A 13,174-nucleotide genomic window follows, 5' to 3' on the forward strand; every position below is an offset into this window, starting at 1 on the left:
TGGACTACGACGAGCAGATTGTAGACCAAAGGGGTCAGCACCAAGCCTACCACTGTCATAGGTTAGACTGTGATTACATGATGGGCGGCTGATTGATGAATAGGGGCTAAGGGTGCGAGGTGATGGCCAGGGGAAGTGGGTATGATCTTAGGCTGTGCCAGGAGGAGCTCTGGGCTCAGGACTAGGGAGGCCACGGCCCTTCTCTCCTCTGACTTGGTCAGACCTTCTGCAATGCTGTTTTCGCATTTGGGAAAATCTCAACAAGCTGGGGAGTGTCCAGGAGGGCAGCCATGAAGGCAATGGTCCTCCAGGACCTGCCACATGAAGACTGGACGGGGAAAACGGAGAGACATGTAACCCGAAGGAGAGAAGAGCTCGGGCATCACGATGGCTGTTTTCATGTGCTTGAAGGAGTATGATGCAGAGCGGGATTAGAAGTGCCCTTGGCGGGCTCTAGAGGACAGAACTTGAAATCAATGTGGAGATGATGCTGATAGGCACGTAGAGGCTGGATGCCGACGTTTCAACAATGAGAGTTTTCTCAAAGTAAAAGACAACGACTTGGGGCCAATGAGGTCCCTGCCATAAGAGATTTTAAAGAGGAACATCCTAGAAGGGATTGCTTATAGCAGGGGGTCCACAAATACCTTGTTAACTGTATTTCAGTGTTCTTGGCCTCCTCTGTAATTTTGTGCATTTATTTGACGCCTTTAAAAACACAATTCCTCAGACTGCCCAAGGGGGATGTGACCCACCAAGTCCATCTGGCACAGGTACAGGTGTGACTCGGTAGTCCTGGAAATCCCTCCTACGTCTGGGTCTATGAGCCCGTGAGCCATAAGCTCGAATCCTTCACATCCCCAACAAATGGCCATCTAGGGTTTGCCTAACAATCCCCTGGAGGAGAGGCCCCATTGACCTCACAAAGAAGCCCTTTCCATTTTTCAGAGAGCTGTAATTCTTAGGATATTCTTCCCTCTATGGAGCTAAAACTGGCCACCTTTAACTTCCCTCCAGGTCTGCCCTCCGGAGTTAGGCACAACAAAATCTATTGCCTTTGCAACATGGTAGCTCTCTCTAGAATTATCGATTAGGGTTTAGTACAGGGCCTGGCACATAGTAGGCACTTAATGCTCATTGATTGACTGAATGACTTCAGGGATCACTAAATCCAATTTATAACTGAAAACAAAATCCAGTGGAAAGAGCATGGACTCTGGAGTCAGAAGACTTTGAGTTCAAATTCTACTTTTGATGCTTACTATTGGTGTGGACGTTGGGTATCTTGGGCAACACTTGCCTTGTAGGGACTTCACCTTCCTCATCTGAGCCTCGGCCTTACCTATCACTCCCATGTCGTCCACGTAAGGGCTCTTGGCGCCCACGATCCCGCCGAAGCACTCCTTCTGGGGCGCGCAGTACGCCTTGTCCAGGTGCGTCTTGCCGTCGCTGTCCACCATGCACCACTCGCAGTCCAGCACGCCGAAGCAGTCCCTGACAGAACCGAAGAGTCCCTCCGTGACTGTCTGAGACGACCCCCCGGCCCCACGCCAGCCTCTGCCCATCGGGGTCCCTCCCCCCAGGGTTCCCCCGGCTCTGCTGGACACGGGCACCCGATTGGAGAGGTCGAAGGAGAGTTCTGAGCTCTCTGGAAGGGCCTCGAGCGCCCTCGCTGCCCGGACTCTGGGGCGAGGCACCGGCAGCGGCTGCTTTATGTTGTGTCGGCACTCAGAGGACTCGGATTCAAATCCTGTCTCTGCCACTCATCCCAAGTCCTGACTCCTCTCTGAGTGACCTTGGCTCCATCTCTGAAGTGAGGGCAGGTGAGACGGCCTCTAGGAGCCCTTCTGTCTCTAGAGCAGCAAGAGCCAAGCCTTCTGGTGTCAGGACCCCCCACGCTCTTCAAAATAATGGAAAGAGGGCAGCGGGGGGGCTCACTGGACTGAGAATCAGATCTAGAGACAGGAGGGCCTGGGTTCCAATCTGACCTCCGACATTTCCTAGTGGGGTGACCCTGGGCAAGTCACCTAACCTCCATTGCCTAGACCTAACTAGTTCTGCCTTGGAACCGGCACACAATATTAATTGTGTTGGGAAAAAAATGACTGAAGACCCCCAAGAGCTTTTGGTTATACTCATCGATTGATATTTATCACATCAGAAAGGAAAGCTGATCATCTTAAACATATCTACTCATTCATTTAGGAAGAACAACGAGAAACCGATTACTTGTCAACATGAATAACATTTTGTCACCGTAACTGTATTTTCTACAACAAAACAGAAAACGAACGTATTGAGAAGAACAAATGGATGAAAGAGGGCTGGACTCGCCTGTCTGTGGCTGCCCCCCGTCGCTCTGCTCGAAGAACACGAAGAAGCCCGTCTGCCCCAGGTGTGCCCCCGGGAGGGGGAGGAGCACTTTAACAGGCAAATCCTATCTTTGTTTCACTATGGAAATAGCTGGGGTCTTGCAGGTGCCCCGAGAGGCTCCTAAGGACTCCTCGGACCGTGCACGGAGAGTCGATGTTTTCAGGTTCTCCATCACAGTTCTAGGGGGTGCCCTGGGTCTGGAGTAGGAAGACCAGTTTAAATCTGGCCTCAGACCCTGGGCAAATCACCTAATCCTATTTGCCTCAGTTTCCTCAACTGTAAAATAAGCTGGCTGGAGAAGAGAATGCCCAACCATGCCAGTATCTTTGCCAAAGAAAACCCCAAAGGGGGTCCTGAAGACTCTCACAGGCCTAAAATGACTGAACAATGACAGTCTAAATACTTGGGAAGGGGGAATAGTTCAAATTTGGCTTCTGACGCTTTCTAGCTCTGTGACCTTGGGCAAGTCATTTAACCCCCATGGCTTAGCCCTTACAGTTCTTTTGCAGTATTGATTCTAAGACAGAAAGTAAGGGTTAAAAAAAAAAAGTTAAACGATGATCAGACTTTCTCTTCTTTTTTCCCTCTTTTATTTTTTTATTTTTTACATTTTTAAACCCTTAACTTCCGTGTTTTGGCTCCTAGGTGGAAGAGTGGTAAGGATGGACAATGGGGGGTCAAGTGACTTGCCCAGGGTCACCCAGCTGGGAAGTGTCTGAGGCTGGATTTGAACCCAGGACCTCCCAATCTCTAGGTCTGGTTCTTAATCATCTGAGCTACCCAGCTGCCCCCCCCTTTTATTTTCACTCTATACCTATGGATAAGAATGGCTTGGTATACTGGGCAAGGCACGGGCCCTTGGGTGGCACCACAGTGCCCAGAGTGCTGAGCCTGGAAGCCAAAAGACCTGAGTTCCAATCTGGCTCCAGACACTTATGAGCTGGGTGGCCCCGTGGAAGTTGCTTGCCTTCTATTTGCCTTAGTTTCCTCGGTTATAAAATAGGGATCTCCTTCATAGGGTCATTGGGAGGGTTCAATTATATACTATCTATAAAGCACTTAGCACAGTCGCTGGCGCTTAATTCTTGTTCCTTTACCCTCTTCTCGAGTTTAATGACTTGGATTCCAATTCTGCCTAGGCGAGCTTATACAAGCTATTTAATTTCAGTTTTCCTTATCTGTGAAATGAGACGGTTGGAGCAGAGGATCTCGGGGGCCCCAGGAATAATTATTCTAGAAAAGGCACAAACACCTGACAGAGGAGAACCAGAAACGTTAGGTAATCCCGGCCCCAGGCAGCCGCTACTCTCAGCGGATCTTGGACATTTCTCATTTCTAATTCAGTGTCTAATTCTCGCTCGGCCACATTCCTCCAGAACACTGGAAGGAGACAGCTTATGCGTGTGCGTACGCGTGTACGCACGTAAGTGGGGGAGGGGCTGACCAAGGGGCCTGCTGGGCATTACTAGGACACGTCCCTTAGACAGGCTCCAGCTCAGCGGGTCTGGAATGCCCCAGAGCCAGCAGGACGGCCACTCACCCACTTTCCATCCTCTGGCTGCACCTGCTGTTGACGCACTGGTGCAGGGCATCTTGCAAGCCCGGGTCAATTGCTGTGTACGTCACCGGCTCCTGGTGGACCTCACAACTTGGATTTCTGTTTGGGGAAAACACGGCCGCTCACAAAGCGCCCCATTCCTCTCACTTGACCAGCTCCCAACCTCCCCGGCTTTGGCTGAATTTCTAGCAATGGGAGCTGTACATAAAGTGGGTTCTGTGCCTGCTGACAAAATACGGGATTTGAGGATGGGAGGTGAGTTCAAATTCCAGTAGCTGTGCAATGGTGGGAATGTTCCTGAACGTCTCTGATTTCTGGTTTCTTCATCTATAGAAGGAGGGTGGACATATTGGTACCGTCTGCCTCCCAGAGTGAGGATGACTTGGTGCCGTGGACACGAGGTGATAAGAAGGAAAGAGCCAAGGCTCTGGTTCTAGTCCTGGCTGGATCTCTCCCCAAAGCCACCAAACCCACAAGCTGTCCGCTTCATCGTCACCTGTTCTCTGCATTGGTGAGGTTGCCAGTGCATTCGTTGACCTCCAGAGGGCATTCGCAAGGACACTCGCATTCGTTTTGTTCCATTCTTGAAAACAAAAATGCAAGTGAACACACGCAGAGTGTCAGCAAGAAACTTTAGATCATTTTACACAGGGGAAAAAGCGTTAATTCCAAGATAAATTATAAAGAGAGTGAAAAGATGCTCTTAAAAGTTAGAAGATAAACAATTATAAAGAGAGCTAAAAGAGTAGAAAGATTGGATGGTTTCAAATATTCGAAGTTGGGGTGGGTAGATCTACGGAGCGGATCGGTGATTTCATCTGAACGGAAAGCGTGGCGTAGAAGCCCCCCCTCTACTGATCGGGATCAGTTCATCAGGAGCATTTATTAAGCTTCTACTTTATGCAAAGCAAGTAACAGCCAGTCCCTGTTCTCCAGGAGCTCCCAGTGGCGATGGGGGGACAACAGGTAAATAATTATGTACATGCAAGGATAAACTGGAGAGAATTAACTGAGGGAAGGCACGAGGATGAAAGAGGGCTGGGAAAGGCAGGCATCAGGCGCTGCTACTTTGGGAGTGAAGCCTAGGGGTTAGAGAGGTTAACTGACTCTCCCTAGGGCTACCCAGCTGGTAGGTATCAGAGGCTGGCCTTGAACCCACATTTTGCTGACTCCAAGACCAGCCTCCTAGCCACGATACCACACGATTTCTCTTTAAATACATAGTAAGTTAAAACATCCTCCTCCAAACAAAAGCCACTGCAGCAAGCCAGTGCATGTCTCTCCTCCAGCATCCTCCCAGATGCTGCCAATTCTGCCCACAACAGTTCAAGGTCTGCTCAAAAAATGCCTGGCATCAGCTTATTTATTTTTGTAAAGAAAGGAAAAAGAAGAGCCCCCTTTTCTCGAGGGAAGCTCGGGGGATTCTCATCCCTGTTTACCTGTGACAGTTCAGACAGAGCCTGTCCACCATGCTGCAGGCACAGAACGCCAGAGAATCGCAAGTCTCATTGACTATCCCGACAAAAGCGTTGGTTCCTGGGATTCTCGTCAGTCGGTATTTAGAGCAATGGCTCCCATGAACGAGGTTGGTCAAATCCCCCTGGAGAAGAAGCGAGACGGGTCAGAGGCAGCTGGGAAACTTGCTCTCGGGGAGAAGGGAAGGAGGAAAAGAGCAGACATTGCTGGAGCACCTGCTATGGGCCAGGCACTGTGCAGAGGGCTTTACCGCCGGGATCTCATTGGCACAGTCAAATCGGTCACCCACTAACTTTTATCTGATGACTTCAGTGGCCCCTTCAACAACTCAGGCTGCCTTTCCATAACAGGAATCCTTGCAAACCAATAGAGGCTTTTGTTCGAAAGGCAGCCCTAACCAACCAGAGGAGAGGGACTTTTTTCTCACCCAGAACCATCCCCTTTCCTATGATAATAAAGTCAGCCCAAGATTTATGTGAATGGACTCATCCTGAGAGAATAGAATAGTTTGCCTCAGCAAACCCGAAGGAGGCATAGGCTTATTATTATTTATTATTATTATTAATGAATAAATGGACCCCCAAATAGCACCTACAGGGACTACAACAATCAGTCAGTCAGTCAACAAGCATTTACTAAGTGTCTGCTGTATGCAAGGCACCGGCAACACAAAGACAATGAGTTTGAATGATGTATTTTGAAAGATAACTAAGAGGGAGCCAGGAATGATGCCACAAAAGAGAGTGAAATAAGAGAATACTGTACATGACCAGCTGTTGCTATTGTACCCATTGTTTTGATTCAGCAGCTGCTTTTCTTCCCTACATGTTTGAGTAGGAACGGGAGGAAGGGGCGATAGATCCCTCAATGACCACAATGCAAAACTGAGAGGCTCCAATAAAGATTATTTTCAAAAGAATAAAAATAGCAAGTATTAAGAGATAAATTTAAGGACTGCAAAATGTTTAAATGTATTATCTCATTTGATCCTTACAACAACCCTAGAAAGTGGCTGCAATGTCCATTTTACAGATGAGAAAACGGAGACGAATAGAGGTTAAGTGACTTGTCCAGGGTCATATAGCTAGGAAGTATCCAATATTTCAACTTGGGTATTTCTGGTTCCATATCCCGCCTTCTAAGCACTGTCCCACTCGGTTCCCTGATAAAAAGACCTCTGGATGGCTATAGAATGATGTGAACATCACTACAGAATGATTTTTTTTTTTAAACCCTTGTATTTCGGTGTATTGTCTCATAGGTGGAAGAGTGGTAAGGGTGGGTAATGGGGGTCAAGTGACTTGCCCAGGGTCACACAGCTGGGAAGTGGCTGAGGCCGGGTTTGAACCCAGGACCTCCCGTCTCTAGGCCTGACTCTCACTCCACTGAGCTACCCAGCTGCCCCCCAGAATGATTTTGTTTTAAAACTGTACTTTCTTACAATCATCCGATGGAGGCTAGTCATGGAAGTATTGGGGCAAATAATCTCCATTTTAAAGATGGGGAAACTGGGGCTCAGAAGAAAGAGATGACTTGCCAAAAGTCATGCGAGTAGTAAGTCACAGAGTTGAGATTCAACCCTAGAGCTTCTGGGTCCAAATCCAGTTTGATCCAGCTGACCTGGCTGCCTCGCCGATCAAACACGCCGAGGATTCTCCAACATTGAACTCGAGGCACATCGAGCATTTCATTTACCCAAGGCGGTCGCCCGACTAGCCTCGGTGGCCACCCAGGGTATGTTTTAGAAGAGGCGAGCTAGCTTGAATATTGGCCAAAATAAATGTAGGGGGGAAGGGAAGGGTTAGAAGCTTTTCTGCCCATCTTATTGTTCCATCCAAAGTCAAACACGAAGGATGTGTAGCTTTTCTGTCCCCCGGATGCCGTCCATCAGGGGGCCACACCAGGGAACGAGTCCCTCTGCATGAAGAGAGACTGAGCAAACCCCGAGAAGACGTCAACAAAAGTCAGCCGAGGATTACAAACCCCAGACAGAACAAGGGAGGGTGATAGAGCCGCCGCCGTGTAATTAAGCCGGGCAGCCTGCTCTGCAGGCACGTCTCCCTCCCCAGCCTGGCGGAGGGGGATGCTGGGAAACTCACTCACCACGAGACTGGTGTTAAACTTATAAAACCTCTGCACCGTCCTGTCGCTGAAACTGTTACACAAATTCTTCTTGACAAAGTTGGGGTGGTTCAGAATGTCGTTTGCCACCAGCGGCTCCTGTGGGGGTGAAAGGAAGGAGATGGTCAGCCGAGCAAGCCATTGCACGTCATCCCAACAAACAATTTACACCAATGCCACGGCCACCTGTTCAGAGAAATCGCTTCATGTGAGAGAGGAGTTTCCTTGTAAGCTGATTCCCAAATAAAATAAAATAAAATAAAATAAAATAAAATGAAATGAAATGAAAAAGTCAGAAGAGGTGATGGGCGCAGTGCCGCCACCGAGGAAGCCAAGATAAAAGGCAGCCCCTGCCTCAAGAAGCTGACCTTCTCCTCAGGGAAAATAACACCCATATTGATAAGGAAACACAAAAATACATAGAAAGGCATATCAAGGCATTCTAGCCAGGGAAACACGTGGAAACCGTAATCACTGGGGGTGGGAAGGGGTGTGAGTCTAGGAGTGGATACTTGAAAGGACTGAGGGGTTTCCAGGAGGTAGAGACAAGAAGAGGGAGCACTCTAGGCAAGGGGCACAGCCTGTGCAAAGGCAAAGAGACTGGAGATTGGAGGTGGAATTTCCTGTAAGGGAATGGCAGGGAGATCAGACCAGCCTGGAAATACCAGAGGGATTGAGATGGTGATGGGACTTAAATGCTAAGCTGAGGACTTCCTGCACAGGGGAATGGCCCTTTGGCAGTTCTGCATAGGAACGAATGAGTTTCACGTCATTTCACAGCCAATACCTTGTGGGTGATGTGTTGCTGCTCCACAGGTGCGTGGCCTTTGGGGTCGATGAGGGTTGGGTGGGCCACCAGATAGCCCCTGTCCTCCATGATGAAGCACCTGTTCCAAAAAAAAAAACCCAAGACCTCATTTATCCAAGCAAGGGGTGAGAGAATCAAAACACTCATTTCCTGTCCATTTTGAAAATAAGCCGAGGTTTAGATCTGAACTCCTGAAGTCAAGGCAGATGATTACGTGCCTGCTGTATGCCAGGCATTGTGCTATGTTCTAGGGGCACAAAGAAAGACAAAAGAGACATTTTTTTTTTAGATTTTTTTTTTAAACCCTTAACTTCTGTGTATTGTCTCATAGGTGGAAGAGTGGTAAGGGTAGGCAATGGGGGTCAAGTGACTTGCCCAGGGTCACACAGCTGGGAAGTGTCTGAGGCCGGATTTGAACCTAGGACCTCCTGTCTCTAGGCCTGGTTCTCACTCCACTGAGCTACCCAGCTGCCCCCAAAAGAGACATTTTTTGAAGAAAATCATCCTGCGGCTGAGGTGCATTTCCCAGGATGCAAATCAAATAAAAAAAAGAAGAAGATGACGCTGGAGTGGGGTGCGGCGATGTCTATAAGCCATCCAGATGAAGTCCACCCTCATCTAAAGCAAACAAGGCAGCTCCCCAATTTGAGGAGAGACTCTGGCATTTGTGTTCCCAAACTTTTAAGCCAATCACACAATTTCCTCTTTACACAGAGATCTGAAGACACAAAACTATGTTGGGAGATCGTATCAAGAAACTCCTTGAACGGAATGCTCTGCTGTGCCCGGCTACAACAACAGCAAACGGGAATGGATTTTTCAAATTTACGGTTTCTGCCGCTTTTATGTTTCATATCTGTCTGTCTGTCTATGCCAGAGCAGATCACGCCTAAATAGGAAAAGTTCTCGTCCTCAAAAGAAAAGCTCTGGGCCGGCATTCGGGGCACCTCCTCACGCCCTGTGCCAACCTCTCCGAGAACGTGTGCGCCATGCTCAGGGTGCCCAGGATCTTCCCCATCGCTCTGGGTTTTGTGGCACCGAAGCCCGCTGGTTCGAAGAACGGAGCCGACTTACCGTATCTTGTTGCCTCCGTCTTGGTTACAAACTGGCAACAAGTCCATGAGCACTTTGTAGAAGTACCTCAGCGTGAAGTCGATGCCCATCACTGCCACGGTATGCCCAGAAGACATCTGTGCACTTTAGAGACAAGAAGGCAAAGGACACCAAGTGAGGACAGGCAGTTCTAGAGAGAGAACACGGCATTCCACGCACGCAGGATCCGCTGAGCCTCACCACATGTGGGCTTCACCTGGCAGGGAGACTTCCTGAGAAGTAAGAGAGCCCACGAACACGATGGAGTGAAAAGAATGGCCTTCCTCCGGCCGCGGACTCAAGTTCCTCCGCTTGGAATCCTGGGATTCCCCTTAGTGAGCGAGCGTTCATTTACCTTATCTTGCCCAAGCCCAGCCCAACCCCAGTTCTTGGGTACCACCATGCCAGGCTGATGCAGTGTCCCTGCGCCCTCTCTCTGCCCTGCTCCCTAACTTGTAGAATGTGAATCGAGTGAACACCCCTATTCCTTCGGGCTGCCCTCAAAACGTCCTTCTCTAACTCCTCCTCCTCCCCCCACTAGCTGTGGTCTTCTTCTATTAGAATGGAAGCTCTTTGAGAGGGGGCTGCCTTGCTTGCTTGTATTATGCCCACAGGGCGTGGCTGGCACCTAGTAAGAACTTAACAATTGCATTTTCACTAACTCATTCACTCATGATATATTAGAATATGCATTCATCTGTCGATCTGCCATCTATCCACCTCTATGCCTATTTATCCATCTCTTTATCCATCCATCCATCCATCCATCCATCCATCCATCCATCCATCCATCCATCCATCCATCCATCCATCTACGTCTCTGTCTATTTGTCCATCTCTTTATCCATCTCTCTATCCATCCACCCATCCTCTTTTAAAAAAAAAAAATTTTTTTTTAACCCTTAACTTCTGTGTACTCCTAGGTAGAAGAGTGGTCAGGGTGGGCAATGGGGGTCAAGTGACTTGCCCAGGGTCACACAGCTGGGAAGTGTCTGAGGCCAGATTTGAACTTAGGACCTCCTGTCTCTAGGCCTGGCTCTCAATCCACTGAGCTACCCAGCTGCCCCTCTGTATGTTCTTTCTGGATGGTTCTGCCATTTTCATTAAAGAATCAGAGAGAGGGAAACTGAAATGCTTCTCTGAACACCCTTCCCTCCCACTCAGACGCTCTTAAAAAAAATGTAAAGCCTTACTTTCTGTCTCAGAATCCATACTAAATATTAATTCCAAGATAGAAGAGCAGCAGGGGCTAGTCCATTGGAGTTAAGTGACTGCCCAGGGTCACAAAGCTAGGAAGTATCTGAGGCCACATTTGAACCCAGGACCTCCCATCTGCAGGGCTGGAGTTCTAGTCCCCGTGTCACCTGGCTGCCCCTTCAGAGACTCTTCAAGATCTCACCCTGCTGTGGAACTAGCCCTGGGACGGGAATATCCCTGCCTTTACCCAGCTGGCAAGAGAAAACAAAACCCTCAAAAAAAAAAAATCAACAAAGCAAGTCCCAGAAGGGCTTTCCTAACAGGAGGGCTTTCCAACATCAGCCTAGAGGAGCTCGTCTCTGCATTCGGAGGTGTCCTGGGGGCTTACTGCCCCCTTCTGGCTACAGCTAGTGTTTGTGATGCCTTTAACTGGCTGAAAGCACTAGATAAAAAAATGAGAATAACAACAATGGCTCACATTTCCATAGCGCTTCCTACGGACCAGGCACTGTTCTAAGTGCTTTACAGATATTAACTCCCTCGATCTCATTTCACAGGGAAGAAGGAATGGAAACAGTGTCCCAGAAGCCTCTCAGAGCCGCTTAAAACTATCGAGGCTTATCTGCATGAAGACTGCCGGGACGCCCTCTATATTAGCCTTAATGTAAATGGTTGGCCTTTAGATTCATGAGATAAAAGCATTTACAAGGAATGCTGGAGTTACCCGATTCCAATGCCTTCGTTTTACAAATGAGGAAACTGAGGCAGGGACGGGAAGTGATTTCTCATGGGGTATCTGTGGACAGTCACTCTTATTAGGTAAATCGACTCTTGGAAGGAGCCCAGGATCAAGGGTTCTAGGAAGATAGTCCTGTTCTGCTCTGCCAAGGTTCTGGTTTATGCCAAGTATGTCCACATCATAGAATCACAGAAATTCAATATTGGGAAGCCCAACAGAGGCCACCAAGTCCAGTTTGAACCGGAACAAGAATGTTCTCTTGGGGGCAGCTGGGTAGCTCAGTGGATTGAGAGCCAGGCCTAGAGACAGGAGGTCCTAGGTTCAAATCTGGCCTCAGACACTTCCCAGCTGTGTGACCCTGGGCAAGTCACTTGACCCCCATTGCCCACCCTTACCACTCTTCCACCTATGAGACAATACACCGAAGTACAAGGGTTAAAAAAAAAAAAAAAAAAAAAGAATGTTCTCTTCATTGTACTGGAAAGTAGCCCTCCAGCTTTAAGGACCGTGTGGACTTCACTTAGGATTTGGTCCAAAGGTGGTGCCTAATAAATGCTTCTTAACTTGCCTGTCACCATCAGGGCTCCATCCTCTGAACACACTCTGGCAGCTCAACATGGTGCCTGAGCCTTTGTACATATTCAAGATGGCGTCTGAACAGGGCGAGTCCAGAAGGTCTCCTACCTCCTTCTCTTTGCATGCTCTAATTCTCTTAAGGCAGCCTATGACCACCCATGCCCTCTTCTGGTTGTCCTATCATATGATTGACTTGAAATCCCTCAACCTTCCTTATGAAGAAAATGGAGTCTGCTTGGATGGCCTCTTGGGTCCCTTCTAACTCAAAAATCTTTGAACAAAGAATCTTTTCAGGAAAAGTCCTGTCTAGCTGTGCCTCTCTCATCTTGTACTTGGGGAGTTGATTTTTTAGACCCAAGAATAAGATGACATTGATTCTCCCCAATGGGAATCTCCTCTCTCCTTGTTTGGTGTTTTTCTACCATATATTAACTTCATATTCTGCCTCTACATACACACACTTATAGATACACACATTTACATACACGTTGTCTCTCCCAAGGGAAAGCAAGCTCCCTGAGAGGAGGGATTGCTTTTTTCTTTATGTTGGTATTCCCAGTATACCAGCAAATGCTTGTTCATCCCTCTTAAATTTCATCTTATGAGGTTCTACCACGCATCCTAGACTGTCGAGACCATTTTTGATTCTGACTCTGTCATTGTATGTGTTAATGTTTCCTCCCAGCTTTGTGTCGTCTGCAAATAGGATGAGTGGGTTATCTACACCTTTATCTGAGTGACTGATACAAATGTTAAATATCACAAGGGCAAGCAGAGACCTCTGTGGTCCCACACTTCCCTTACAGTCCAGAATGAGACAAGGAAGGTGTGACTGAATACAGAAGTCAAATCCTCTCAGATTTTGGGAGTTCAATTCTATTCAATTTAACAAGTCACCGACACCTCTGTCTCAGTCTCTGTCTCTATCTCTCCCTCCCTCCCTCTCAGTCTGTCTGACTGTCTTTTTTCTGTCTCTTCTCTTCTCTTCTCTTCTCTTCTCTTCTCTTCTCTTCTCTTCTCTTCTCTTCTCTTCTCTTCTCTTCTCTTCTCTTCTCTGTCTCTCTCCCTCCCTCCCTCTCTGTCTGTCTGACTCTGTCTTTGTCTCTCTATCTCTCTCTTCTCTTTCTCACTCCCTCTCTGTCTATTTGTCTGTCTCTCTCCCCCCCTCTCTCTTTCCTTCTCTCTCTGTCTCCCTCTCTTCCTCTCCCTCTCTCTCCCCTTCTCTTCTCTTCTC

Source organism: Gracilinanus agilis, chromosome 4, assembly GCF_016433145.1.
Source record: "Gracilinanus agilis isolate LMUSP501 chromosome 4, AgileGrace, whole genome shotgun sequence".
Taxonomy (NCBI): Eukaryota; Metazoa; Chordata; class Mammalia; order Didelphimorphia; family Didelphidae; genus Gracilinanus; species Gracilinanus agilis.